This window comes from Cervus elaphus, chromosome 19 (genome assembly GCF_910594005.1).
Source record: "Cervus elaphus chromosome 19, mCerEla1.1, whole genome shotgun sequence".
Lineage (NCBI taxonomy): Eukaryota > Metazoa > Chordata > Mammalia > Artiodactyla > Cervidae > Cervus > Cervus elaphus.
In genome coordinates this window covers 50,224,139-50,238,583 of record NC_057833.1, presented here as the reverse complement: position 1 = coordinate 50,238,583, position 14,445 = coordinate 50,224,139, and the positions used below count along the sequence as shown (strand labels likewise).

General features: G+C 40.6%; 1 protein-coding gene across 2 annotated transcripts in view; it reads right to left on the bottom strand.

Moving 5' to 3' along the window:
- The window catches only part of ROPN1 (rhophilin associated tail protein 1), a 28,344-nt gene extending 15,000 nt beyond the window's left edge, over positions 1 to 13,344 (bottom strand). The window contains exon 1 of one of the 2 annotated variants that reach the window (XM_043874780.1): positions 13,101 to 13,344. The gene's annotated coding sequence lies outside the window, so the exon portion shown is untranslated. The remainder of the gene's footprint in view (positions 1 to 13,100) is intronic. The other variant, XM_043874781.1, reaches the window with a different exon arrangement.
- Between the last annotated feature and the right edge of the window lie 1,101 nt (positions 13,345 to 14,445).

Sequence of the window (14,445 nt, the reverse complement as noted above, 5' to 3'; positions counted from 1 at the left end):
ACAACCATTTTACAACTATATACACATTTATAACAGCTGAAATTATGTTTGGATATTGTTTCACTCAGTCAGTAAACTTCCAGATTTCTGTAATTATTGTTTGGTGCTTAAGGTTTTAGGCAGAGCACCTGCCAGCAGAGATGCTTATATAGAATTTCCCCCTTTAACCACCATGTTAAAACCACCTTTGTAAGTTTGATTATTGTTTTAACTGCAATGTATTTATTGTCAGTACCAAAGTTTTGTGCATATATGTTTCCAATACTTAGGTCCTTCCTTTGATTTAATTTTCTCTTATTTTTAAACTTTACTCCCCCAAAAGAGGGTATATGTTTTAATCATCATCATCATCTCTCTCTAATAAAACATAATTGATTTTGTTAATTTTTAAAAATTGTGTCTTGATTTATATATTTCTTTATCCTTGCTTTGTGATGTAAAATATCCAAAATCTGATTCAGTATGAAATTCTATAATGACATTATTTGTTTGTAGGAATTAAAAAATTAAGTTCGCTTCTAAAAGTAAATAATAGTGTAAAATAATTTAATTGATTCAGTAAGAGACTGTGGGCCTTTATTACCTTATAGAAATATCTCTCAAAATACTTTAACTATACTTGAGTATGAGTAATATTTACATTTTGTGGACAGTTTAGCATTTTAACTGCTAAATTAAATGGTAGCATTTCTTAAAATTCCCCTTTTCAAAAGTGTTATGTAACTACTCTAAAGAAAATGAACAATCTTCTTCTATCTGAAAACTGATTTGTTATAGTAAAAAAGGCCTATATTCTCCTTAAGTATTTTAAATATATGGTTTATTTTCCTACTACAAAGTATAATTTTGAATTAATATCTAATTATAATTTAATACTTATGAGATTCACAGACATTATACATATAGTCCAAAATATAAATTTAAATCACTTATTAGGCAACATAGTGAGAACTATTTCAAATTTGGATTTGTTTGCTCTGATAATTTTTTTCTTTACCCAGATATCTGCCTAAATATCTCATTTTCATGGAAAAGTTATCAAATGAAAAAAATGGTGCTGGGTAAATTATGCCAGAGCCTTAACAGAAAATACCTGTATTATACAGATAGTCTTTTAAGAGATTAATTCTCAAAGTCTTGGATCTCAGCATCCCTTACATTCTGAAAAGTTATTGAGGATCCAAAATGTCTTTTGTTAATATGGGTTATATCATGCAATATTTGTCATTTTAGGAATTTTAAAATATTTATTTTAAAATAAAAGTAGTTCCATCATATCTTATAAAAATTAACTACAGTTTCCAGAAAACAAACCAACAAAAATTCTTAGTGAGAAGTGCGACATTATATTTTCTGAAAGTCTTCTAATGTCTGCCTTAATAGAACCAGCTAGATTATAATATCTGCTTTTTGCATTCAATCCATTTGACTGAATTCAATCACACATCATGTAGCTTCTGAGAAACTCCTGTGTACACTCTTAAGAAGCAGCATGAGAAAGACCTATAATGTCTTGATATTATTACAAAAATAGTTTTACCTTCATGGATTCCTACCCCCTAAAGTCTCAAGGATCCTCAGAAGTCCCTGACACCACACTTTGAAAACCACTGCTTTATGAAATGCTTCACAAAGGTGTTTACAACTACATAGTAGTTTATATCAGGTTGGGTTCAGGAAGCTAATTAAAAGGTCACATAATTAAGAAGTAAGGCCAAAATATCTCCCACAATTACAGAATCATTTTGCCCACCTGCCTGAGATATGATCACATTTGGAACCAAATGAGGCAAAGGAAATATAAAAATGGAACATTACTGTTAGAAGATGCATAGATGATAGTCTTCATAAGACCAAATCAAAGTGTTTCCTTGCAGGGTGATGAATCTACAGGTGTTAGTAAGAATGTTCAGTTAACAGCACTAGTTAGCATCCCTCAAGGGGGAGGCTTGGAAGAATATTGATTTGCCAGAAAGAACCAAAACAAAGTACTCAGGATGAATAGTAACTAAATATTTTAAAACAAATAAGACTTTCTAGATTATGCAAGAACAACAGTTTCTGTACTAGTGGGAAAGCTGTGATAATAGGAAGGTGGGAGGGCTTTACATCATATCTGTTCTCCACGTTCTGATCATTTGAGATGCAAGAAAGACAAGCTTTGTTACAGAGAGCTCTAGTCTGTATATTTGCCTGTGGACGTGAATTCCATATTAAAGGATGTTTCTAATAAATCCAGGCTGCTATGGTTTTGTCTGCTTTCAGCTCTATGTGAAGAAACAGTCTGCTGTTTGCTACTAAGTTACCTATCAAAGGAAATTTTTTTCTTTCTTTTTTTCCCTGGAGGCTAGGAACTAAAAGAGGAATTGAAAAATGTCAATGATTCTTATTGCAGAATTGTTGGGGAGAGATTTTTTTCAGAAAATTGGCTTATTTGACATTTTCAAGTACCAGAATGAATTTAATAAAAGTCACAATGAATGTGTGAAAATACAATAAAGTATACCAACAGTGCTCATAAATTCAAGGGAAACATGATGTTAGAAGTAGTTTAGTGGGAAGTTTAACTAATATTTCTAACTTTAACCCTAAAGAAGACTAGTAGCAAAACATCTGTTAGGTGTCATGTTACTTGTAGATACTTGATGTAAAAAAATTAAGTGAATTAGAAATCAATTCACATTATCCTAAGAATTTCAACCAAAGACAGAAGAAATCAAAGTATTCAAATTTTGGTTAATAAAAAAAATTTTTTTGGTTAATAGATAGAAAGGAGTTTCTGTCAATTGGAGAAAAATCAATAATTACCTTTTTAACATTTGCTAAGTAACAACCATCTGTGGGGCAAACTTCCTCACTGATGGAGACTATAAGAATTTGAAGAGAAATACACAATGGAATATTACTCAGTTATTAAAAAGAATGCATTTGAGTCAGTTCTAATGAGGTGAATGAAACTTACTTCACCCTACTATACAGAGTGGAAGTAAGTCAGAAAGAAAAACAACAATACAGTATATTAATGCATATATATGGAATTTAGAAAGATGGTAATGACAACCCTATATGCAAGACAGCAAAAGAGACACAGATATAAAGAACAGACTTTTGGACTCTGGGAGAAGGTGAGGGTGGGATGATTTGAGAGAATAGCATTGAAACATGTATATTACCATATGTGAAATAGATGACAAGTCCAAGTTTGATGCATGAAACAGGGCACTCAAAGACAGTGCACTGGGACAACCCAGAGGGATGGAATGGGGAGGGGAGTGGGAGGGGGTTTGGAATGGGGGACACATGTACACCTGTGGCTGATTCATGGCAAAAACCACCACAATATTGTAAAGTAATTAGCCTCCAATTAAATAAGTTTTAAAAAAAGAAAAAAGAGTTTGAAAAGAAAATTAAAAATTTTCTGCATGTAGTTATTTCAACACAAAATTTGGTATAAAGCAAAATCATGATTAGAAAATGAGCTTTATTTCTCTTTAAAAATTTAAATAATCTTTTTTATTTGAAAGTTTTATTCAGAGTAAACTTTCAATATCTTCACTCTCACTGTGTAACTTGTTATTGCAATTATATGATAAAACTATATTGGATTTTTCATAAGCTCCATACAGACCTGCCAAAACTTTACAGTGTACTCCAGTGCACTTTACAAAGATTTCTGTATGCCACGATGTTGAAAAAGGTTGGGAAGCCCTGATGTAATATCTGGTTCCAAGTACTTTGGTTAAAAAACTTTTGTTAAAAAAGCTTTTGTTTCAATGTTTTAAGATTATGTGTTATGGAAGAGATGCTGATGATTATTAAAATCAATTTCTGGTAAAAGCTGAGATTGATATTACATATATGTATGTGTGTGTGTATGTCATTCAGTCACGTCTAACTCTGCAACCCCAGATACTGCAGCCCACCAGCCTCCTCTGTCCATGGCATTCTCTATGCAAAAACACTGGAATGGATTGCCATTTCCTCCTCCAGAGGATCTTCGTGACCCAGGGATCAAACCCGGGTCTCCTGGATTGCAGGCAGATTCTTTACCAATTGTGCCACTAGGGAAGCCCCATATATATAGAGAGAGAGAAAGTAAAAGTGTTACTTGCTCAGTTTACCGTCTGAGCCACCAGGTAAGCCAATGTATACATATACATAATTTATATACATAACTTATACAATTTTAAAAGAATGTAACTAGAAAGGGAACTATAAAAATACTGGTTGTAAAGGGAACAATTAGCTTCTAAGTTAAATTACTCAGCTGAAGTATTGATTAGAAGCCATCAAGAAAGTCTGAGATAAATTAGCAAAATAGATAAACTTCTTTTGATCGCAGAGAAATAGTGTCCTCAGAGTGTCACAAAGGACGAAAACATCTAGTACTAATGCTCAAAATTCTCCAAGGCAGGCTTCAGCAATATGTGAGCCATGAACTTCCAGATGCTCAAGCTGGTTTTAGAAAAGGCAGAGGAACCAGAGATCAAATTGCCAACATCCGCTGGATCATCGAAAAAGCAAGAGAGTTCCAGAAAAATATCCATTTCTGCTTTATTGACTGTGACAAAGCCTTTGACTATGTGGATCACAATAAACTATGGAAAATTCTGAAAGAGAAGGGAATACCAGACCACCTGACCTGCCTCTTGAAAAACCGATATGCAGGTCAGGAAGCAACAGTTAGAACTGGACATGGAACAACAGGTTGGTTCCAAATAGGAAAAGGAGTATGTCAAGGCTGTATGTTGCTACCCTGCTAATTTAACTTATATGCAGAGTTCATCACGAGAAACACTGGGCTGGAGGAAGCACAACCTGGAATCAAGATCGCTGGGAGAAATATCAATAACCTCAGATATGCAGATGACACCACCCTTAAGGCAGAAAGGGAAGAAGAACTAAAGAGCCTCTTGATGAAAGTGAAAGAGGAGAGTGAAAAAGTTGACTTAAAGCTCAACATTCAGAAAACTAAGATCACAGCATCTGGTCCCATCACTTCATGGCAAATAGATGGGGAAACAGTGGAAACAGTGGCTGACTTTATTTTTCTGGGCTCCAAAATCATGGCAGATGGTGATTGCAGCCATGAAATTAAAAGACACTTACTCCTTGGAAGGAAAGTTATGACCAACCTAGACAGCATATTAAAAAGCAGAGACATTACTTTGCCAACAAAGATCCATCTGGTCAAGGCTGTGGTTTATCCAGTGGTCGTGTATGGATGTGAGAGTTGGACTGTGAAGAAGGCTGAGCACCGAAGAATTGATGCTTTTGAACTGTGGTGTTGGAGAAGACTCTTGAGAGTCCCTCGGACTGCAAAGAGATCCAACCAGTCCATCCTAATGAACATCCTAAGGGTGTTCATTGGTAGGACTGATGTTGAAGCTGAAACTCCAACACTTTGGCTACCTTATGTGAAGAGCTGACTCATTTGAAAAGGCCCTGATGCTGGGAAAGATTGAGGGCAGGAGGAGAAGGGGACGACAGAGGAAGAGATGGTTGGATGGCATCACTGACTCAATGGACTCAATGGACATGACTCAATGTTTGGGTGGACTCCAGGAGTTGGTGATGGACAGGGAGGCCTGGCGTGCTGCGGTTCATGGGGTCACAAAGAGTCAGACACGACTCAGCGACTGAACTGAACTGAAAGAAAGTAAGAGCCAAGGAAAAGAAAGAGCAGCATCTAACACTGGCAGCGACTCCTTTCCTGAGGAGGCAGGATAAGGCAGTGTAACTCTGCATTAATTTATGAACGGGAGCTGGGATACCCTCAGGAGAATTGAAGTTGTTTTCTGAAGCTAGAAGAGGGAGGAAATCTTTAAGATTTCTGTAAAAAATCTGCCTGTGATGCAGGAGACCTGGCTTCAATCCCTGGGTTGGGAAGATCCCCTGGAAGAGGCAATGACAACCCACTGCAGTATTCTTGCCTGGAAAATTCCATGGACAGAGGAGCCTGGCAGGTTATGGTCCATGGGGTCACAAATAGTTGCACATGACTGAATGACTAACCCTTTCATAAAACACCAAAACATGAACATATGTTTAAAGATAGTCATGTGATTCTAAGATTTAGGTAAACTGAGTGAGTTTGAAAGAACCAGAAAAGTAGGCTCATATCAAGTTAGGCTTAATCTCACAGGCAATCACATTTGAACCTAGGCTGGTCTTTAAGCCTCACTCTGTTTTTATTTTTATAAAACAACAGCATCACAAAAGTAATCTTTCAGTTGCAAGATTATTCAGTGCAGCACACTCCATTCTTGCACCATTTCTACTCTCTAGGTCCTTCACGCCTGCTTCTGTGTTGATCTTTGCCATGCCCCCAAGAACACACTTCTATTTCTTATTTAATCTCCAGGTAATGACTTTCCCCTCAAGCCTGAATCCCACTCAACTGTTTTCCTCACTCCCAGTAGATGAAGCAATTTCCTACCTGAGTGAGATCAAGGATGTCAGAAAGAAGTCACACTGCCGTTCTCTGCCAACTCAGCCTATCTCTTTGACCTCATAGTCTTTCCTCTGCTGCTTGAGCTCTTAGTTCTTGCCTGTCCAAGACCTGAGTAACCAGCATTTGACCCTCTCCATTCTCTAGAAAAGTTTCATCTTTCCACTTACCTGGCACCTTTTCTTCCATCAGTAAGCATGTCTTCTGCTATCCAGGATGCTGATAAATCCACTTAATAAATTCTTTATTTCAAATATTGCATTTTGAGTTCAAGAATATCTGTTATTTTTATACATACAATTTCTCTGTTGAAATTCTCCATTTTCATCCATTTATACATCTTTTCCTTCATTTTCCTGAACATATTATTTAGAGTTATTTTAGAGTCAACAAGTTCTGATAACTCCAGTGGCTGAATCTCCCTGTGGTTATCCTCTTTGATGTCTATTTTTCTTCTTGATTACTAGACACATTTTCATGCTTCTTTTTATTTTTTAAATTTTATGTCAGACCGTATGTAAAAATGAAAGTGTTTGGGGTGACTCAAATTTCTAATCTGTCATGCCAGAGCTGTTTGACCACCAAGGCTTGCCAGCAGTCCTGAGTCCACATCCAAAGTTGGCAAAGGTCCACTGGGAAGAAAATTACTTACCATGAGTTCACCTTGGAAGGGTTTGGCACCCTCCTGGAATTTGAAGTAATCTAGTACTCATTGCTTCTAAAGCTCTCTGATGTATTTATAATATTTTTAAAAATAATTTTTCTAGATTTTAAAATTTGTTGCAGTGGGTGGCTTGAGCTGCTGCAATCTACTATATTCTAACTGGAAGTAGATACCTTTTCGGTGCTGATGACTGCCAAATCCCCAGTTGTAAACTCTAAACCATGCTACAGTCATATCCACCAGCTTCCTAGTGTAGAGTTCCCTTTCCCATAAAAGCATCCAAAATGAACTTCTTTAACTCCCTCAATTGTATTAGTCGGATACATCATGGCCAGTTTTTATTTATCCTTCTGTTTCATTCCCCACTTTAGTCCTGATGAGCTTAAAAAAAAATCTGTCTAGAAAATAAAAAGGAACATCTTTTCCAGAAAAAGAAAGGGACTTAATTTGACTTATAATATAGTCCAATATGGGGCTTCCCAGGTGGCGGTGCACAGGTGAAAAATCCACCTGCCTGCCAATGCAGGAGACATAAGAGATGTGGGTTTGATCTCTGGTCAGGAAGATCCCCTGGAGGAGGAAATGGCAACCCATTCCATTATTCTTGCCTAGAGAATCCCATGGACAGAGGAGCCTACCAGGCTACTGTTCATGGGGTCGAAAAGAGTTGGACATGACTTAGCACTAATTGATGCACAAAGAGGTGAAGTGATTCGCCACAAGCTCACAGTTTCTGTTGGAGCAGAATCAAAAATTCAGGTCTCCTTAAGTGCCTTTCCCACACTACATCACACTGCCTCTCTCAGAATAAGGCCATTTACAAATCATGGATTTTCTCTAGGACAATCTTAGTTTCAAAAATTATGTTTGACTCTTTCCCTAAATCACTGAAATATCATGGATATTCCCATTTGCATCATGAAAAGTACATTTTCAGCGTAACAAAACTTATATTTGTCAGATTATGTCCTAATTTTTTGTCCTGAAAATGATTATTGTCTCATTAGCCATATTGCACACAGTTGCAAATAATGGAAGGGTGCCCAGCATTAAGAGGAGCTTGAAAGTCAATGTTTTTAACAGGCTTCCCTTTGCAAGCCCTTTGACTTTCAGATGATGGCTCAGATGGTAAAGAATCCACCTGCAATCCAGGATACCTGAGTTTGACCCCTGGGTAGGGAAGATCCCCTGGAGAAGGGAATGGCTACCCAATCCAATAGTCTTGCCTGGAGAACTCCATAGACAGAGGAACCTGGTGGGCTATAGTCCATGGGGTCGAAAAGAGTCGGACACAACTGAGTGATCAACATTTTCACTTTCTTTAAAGCCAGTGAAGTTTCCTTGTCCTTACAGCAATCTATGAGTAGGTAGGTTCTAATATAATCATTTTTCAATGCCAGGAAATTAAGGTTTAGTTTTTCCAGATAGAATGCCTTAACCGCTCATGTTATCACATCACTCTCTAAAACCTTTATTGGATCTTCATTTCCATGATGCCCTGTCTGACTTTCAAGCTCTCCATGATTTGTCTTATTCTTATTAGCTTGCCTCTCCAACTTTATTTCACAGAAGTCTGGATCTTTTTCTACCTTGGGCCAACCCTTGGATCAAGTCAACCCAGCATTTGGATGCCAGCAGCAATATTGCTAACAGCAGTCCTATTTGACTTTGTCCCTTTTTTTTGAATAGTGGTTCTTGGCTCTGTTACTAGCAGACTTCTCCAAATTGCTTATATATCATGCTAGTATCACATTTTGAAAGTTAAAAGCTCCACATGAAGTGAAGTGAAAGTCGCTCAGTTGTGTCCAACTCTTTTTGACCCCGTGGACTATACAGTGCGTGGAATTCTCCATGCCAGAATACTGAAGTGGGTAGACTTTCCCTTCTCCAGGGGATTTTCCCAACCCAGGGATTGGGGCACTCTTTTACCTGCATTGCAGGCGGATTCTTTTACCAGCTGAGCCACAATTATTTAACAAGTGAGTAGTTACCTCTTTCAACGTGTCTTAACTTAGCCATGTTCATATTTCAAATAATCTTTCCATTTTCATATCATGGTCCATAAGCCCAGGAATAACATTTACAGACTTCTGTGTTAACTGTGATCCCTAATCGCAGTTATGGAGCTTATGAAACTCACAAGATAAGTCCCTTCCTCCTCTAGGAACACACACCCCTTCACCCTGATCTGGGGACCTGTCAGACAAACCTGGGGCCACCTTAACCTTCTCTTTCATAAGTGTACGAAAGTCTCCATTTCCTTCGAGAGAAGACTTTTCCCCACATCCACATCATTTCCATCCTTTTACTTGTTCTCCCTACTTCTGATTTTCATCTTAGCATCCCTATGATCCAGGGACTCAAAGTAAGCAAGGGCTATGAGGGGTGAATGCATCATAGCTTTCAACAAAAGATCAGGCTACATTTCTCTCCTCTTTCCATTACCATTCCTGATGATAATTAACATTGTATTTGGCTTTTCCAACACAAAATACAGGGCTGCTCTCCTTCAGAGACCCCACAGGGCAGATCAAACTCTAAGGAAGAACCCCCCTGACCATGAAAAAGGAGACCAGGACTCTGGTCCTGGGCCTATCTTTGACTAATTATGTGATCCTGGGCAAACAATTAATCCAATAACAGCTTATGTGTCAGGAGTAGCACTAAATAAATACTGGCATACAGAAATAAATGAGTCACACACACTGCCCTCAGAGCACTCATAGGCCAAAAGGAGAGACTAACAGGAAAATCAGTGATTAAAATAGGGTACAATAAGTGTCAAGATATAGATATAGAAGAACAGAAACTCCTTGATGAGGCATCTTACTAATCTGAAGGCTAGATAAGGTGGTCAGAAAATAGTGATATTTGAACAGAGACTTGGATAAGCCTGGTTTGTTTACTGCTGTCATTCCCAGTCCCAGAACAGTGCCAGGTACAGAATAGGTTCCTGATAAGAGCAAGGAGAGATTTCTCTGCGGCTAGGACTAGACAAAAGTATAGAAGTGTCAAAAATCAGAGAGAGTTCAGGGAAATGTAATTATGGAGGCTAGCCGAGTGGCAAAAGGGGGAATGGTTGAGCCTAAGGATGAAAATACAGCCCAACACCAGAATATAAGAGGCCTGGTTTGCCATGGCAAGGCTTTCGAACTTTATCTTAAGGGGAGAAGGGAGCTACTAGAAGATTTAAGCACTGGAGTCACTCAAACAGATTTTGGTGTTCGCATTACGCTCCAGTTTTCAACTGATTGCCTCTGCTCCAAATTCACCCGCACTGCCTCCTCATCAAAAACTTGTGTGGTCTCCTTCGCTGCCTGGCATAATGTTAAGCTTTATCAGTAGAGGGCGCTGGAGGGATACTTGAGGAGGAAGGGACTTCTCTCTTGGGTTCCTCAAGTTCTTCCCACTAGGCTCCAGGAATGAGCAGTTTCCCCAGTGCGGGGATCCCACAGAGCACAGCTTCTCCAGCATCTGCAGTATACAATCTCTTAAATGCCCAATGGCTGCAGCACACAGCAGTCAGCAGCGCCCAGTGGCTGGCTGCTTCCTCTGGCACCTCTCGTGGGAGGTTTGCAGCAGAGTACAGCCAGTGTACTTTCACTTTTTCACGGCTTCTTTGGCATCTCAGACAGAGGATTTCTGGCTGCCTGGCACCTCAACTTCTCTGCCACCTAATGAGCTGTGGCCACACCCTCTGTGACACACCCTTAGGAGGTCATCTCTTTCTTGGGTGATCCATCTCAAGGGTAGTGACGGCTTCCTGAATCTGTGATTCCTGTACTCTTTGGATCTTTATGTCTTGCTAACCAATCTCCCATTATCCCAATCCATTATAGTTAAAAATTTGTTACATTGAACTTTCTTTGTTAAATTGTTGTATGATTTCTTTCCCTTTGCTGGACTCTGAAACACACATTGACTGAAAGCTGCAGAGAGGCACTGAGGAGAGTGGAGTGAAGCCTTATGCAAGGAGCCCATTTAGGAGACTATGGCAGCACTTTGGGGAAAACTCTGGAGAGCATCCTTGCCTTGAAAAACAATTGCAACTGGGAGGGACGGGAGAGACAGGAGATACAGGACTTGGTAACCACTGGGAGAGATGAATGAGAAGAGAAAAAAGTTTAGGGTGATTTCCTTCAAGCTTTGATGACTGGGTAGATGGTGACACCACATAGAAATGGTGAACACTGAAGGAGGGACAGGTCAAAGTCCTCTCCCATGTCCCCATTGGACTCTCAGGACTTCCATGCACTTTTGAGTCACAGAGACTTAGGATCATAGCTCCTTAGGGTAGAAAGGAGTCTGAAGACCAGTGTTTTCTTTTGGGCACTGTGGATCATTTATTCACATCTGATAAAAAATAATGGGAAAAGATCCATTCTATCTTAACATTCCATTATTCCGGTGCTTTGTGAAGTTCTTTTCCATTCTTAAAGCTCTCAGTATGCAAGCCCTTCTTAAATTATCCATTCATCCCAGCCCTGCCTCCTCAAATCTTAAAATTCAACAGATTTCCTCTTATACCTCCCAATGTGAAATGGCAGGCCAACACATACATGCTAAAGAACATAGGTCTTACTGAATATGAAATATACATTTGTTTTTGCAATTTCCCATTTGGTTTTATTGGTGTGGGCTAAACAGGGCTTCAACAATTTAAACAAAAGTCTGCAGTTACCTGAATGAAAGGCTTCAGACACCAGAATCTCAGGAGTGTCTATGAACAACTCTTAGAACCAAGGACCAGGAACTGTATGTATTTGTTTGGGTTTGCAATAGATGACGGGTTTTTGGACACATGGTTACCCTTGCCTGGACACACTCCTCATTGTTTCATAGGTTCTTCAGGTCTCAACTCAGTTTTCCCTGACCTCTCTCTGTTACCTCATACCCTCTCAGAGCATCCCTTACTCACCTCTCCTTGGCAACACTTGACTCTAATTTTAGATTATTTGTGTGATTTTTTTGATGAACAACTGCTATTCCTAATACACTGTAAGCTTGAGGGCAGGGATAGTCACTTTCTGCTAACAATAGAATCCCCGATGCCTAATCTGGTGCCTGGAATACAGTCATTACTCAATATATATGAGGAAAATGAATGAAGTTTATATAAAGTACTAGTCATGTCCTTTGGTCCTCATGGCAACCCCCTCATTTTTCTTGTTCAGTTGGCTAAGTCATATCCGATTCTTTGCGACCCCATGGACCACAGCACTCCAGGCTTGCCTCTCCTCCATTATCTCCCAAAGTTTGCTCAAATCCGTGTCCATTGAGTTGGTGATGTCATCCAACCACCTCATCCTCTGTTGCCCTCTTCTCCTTCTGCCCTCAATCTTTCTAGCATCAGGGTCTTTTCCAGTAAACTCTTTGCATCAGGTGGCCAAAGACTTGGAGCTTCAGCTTCAGCAACAGTCCTCCCAATGAATATTCAGGACTGATTTCCTTTAGGATTAACTGGTTTGATCTCCTTGCAGTCCAAGGGACTCTCAACAGTCTTCTCCAGCACCACTATTCAAAGGCATCAATTCTTTGGCCTTCAGCCTTCTTTATGGTCCAACTCTCACATCTGTACATAACTACTGGAACAACCATAGCTTTGACTATACAGGCCTGTTTTGGACAGTTTTACTCCCTCCATAGGTATTGTTATATCCATGTTAGAGAAGAAAAAGCCGGGGTTTGGCCAGTCAATGGGAGGATTTGATCCCAGATTTTGTTGTGTTTCCAAATCACTGCCCCCGTGTAAGAAATCATAAAATGGTAGTTCTGGGTACAAAGTATACATATAGTTTGGGTAAAGAGCAATAAACACCCATGGTTACCTTCTCCTAAAGATCGCAGTCCCCTCTTTTGGCTCTGTGAACAGGAGGGTTTCAGAATCCAGATGGGCCCATCGGGCCGGACTCTTCCCTCAGACCCGAGCCACCGTCGGGGTGTTCAGAGTGCTCCCCTCCCCCCTCTTCCCCTCGGGGTGTCTACCTGAGGCTCGCTCCAAGCGGGCTATCCGGCACCAGGCGACACCTCGCGCCTGGCTTCAGGCGGTAGGTGTGGAGAGAGACCCACCGCCTCGCACCTTCGGCGGGCCGGAGGGCGGAAAGCAGCCGAATGTGAGCGGCGTAGGGCGGCACCTGCCTCAGCCAGGAGCACAGGAGAGGTGCGGTGGGACCTGGCTTTGTTAGCGCTTCGCCTTCGCCTGGCTACGCCGACGCCCACTGCGCTGCCTGGCAACCGCGGGGCCGGGGGCCGGCCCCACCTCACAGAACCTCGCCTGCCCCTCCCGCGCCCCCGCGGCCCTCGCCCCGCCCCCTCCGCCATCGCCCCCAGAGGAGTCTGGGCTCCCCAAGTTTCGCCGGGGCCAGGCTGGGGGACCTAGATCTGCTTCCGAGAAGCAGACGGAAGGAACAGACGGCCTAGCGGTTTAGGGATGAGGCTGGGGTCTTTAAGAAACCGTGGGGAATGTGTAGCAATTTACAGGCTTTTTTTTTTTTTTTTTAATGTTAGCGGAAGTGGAGGAGCTTTCAGTGCTGCTTTGGCTTGTGGAAAGTGAGCAGGTGAGGAGAAGCCCTGGGGAACGGTTGTCAGAAACGCTTCTTGCAGTGACCACCCCCACCCCCACCCTCACCCCCGCCTTTTTCAAACGTCTTAACTCGCTCAATCCTTACAGTCAGTCCATGAGGCAAATACCCTTATTATCTTCATTTTACAGAGGAAACAGCACAGAGCAGTCAAGTAACTTGCCCAAGATCACAGCAAGTGATAGGGTTAGGGTTTGTACTTACATCCAGTGTTCCAGACTTCTCCCTTTTAACCTCTGTAATGATCAGAGAGGGGGATGGAGCTGGTGTGGACAAGAACAGAGCTCGAGGTGCTGAAGGTAACAGGGAAAGAAGGAAAATATTCAGGCTTAGAATGGCCTCAAAGTCTCACGGTGACTCAGGATGTAGGTATTCACCTTCATTTTAGGAATAAGCGACAGACTTAAAACATTGAGTAAAATGCCTACAGTGGTCTGACAGACCACTGGCAGTGAGACCAAATTTGACTCCAGGTCTTGTGATTTTAAGATTTTTCTTTTTTAAGCGCCCAAGGAAGCAAGAAAAGCCCTTTTGCTCTCTACTATAACCCTTATCTGTCATTTCATACCCATTTTTCAGGTGCCCATTGTGTCATCTAATCTTTCAGACCAGTGCGCTGGTCTAAATCATTGAGTTAGTTCATTCAGGGCCTTCAAAGGTTTCTGCAATTATGAGTGAAAACTGTTGTCTCTCCTTAAAGCAATTTCAAGCATCGGTGAGCAAGTGGGGGAGCTGGAGCCTCTGAAAGC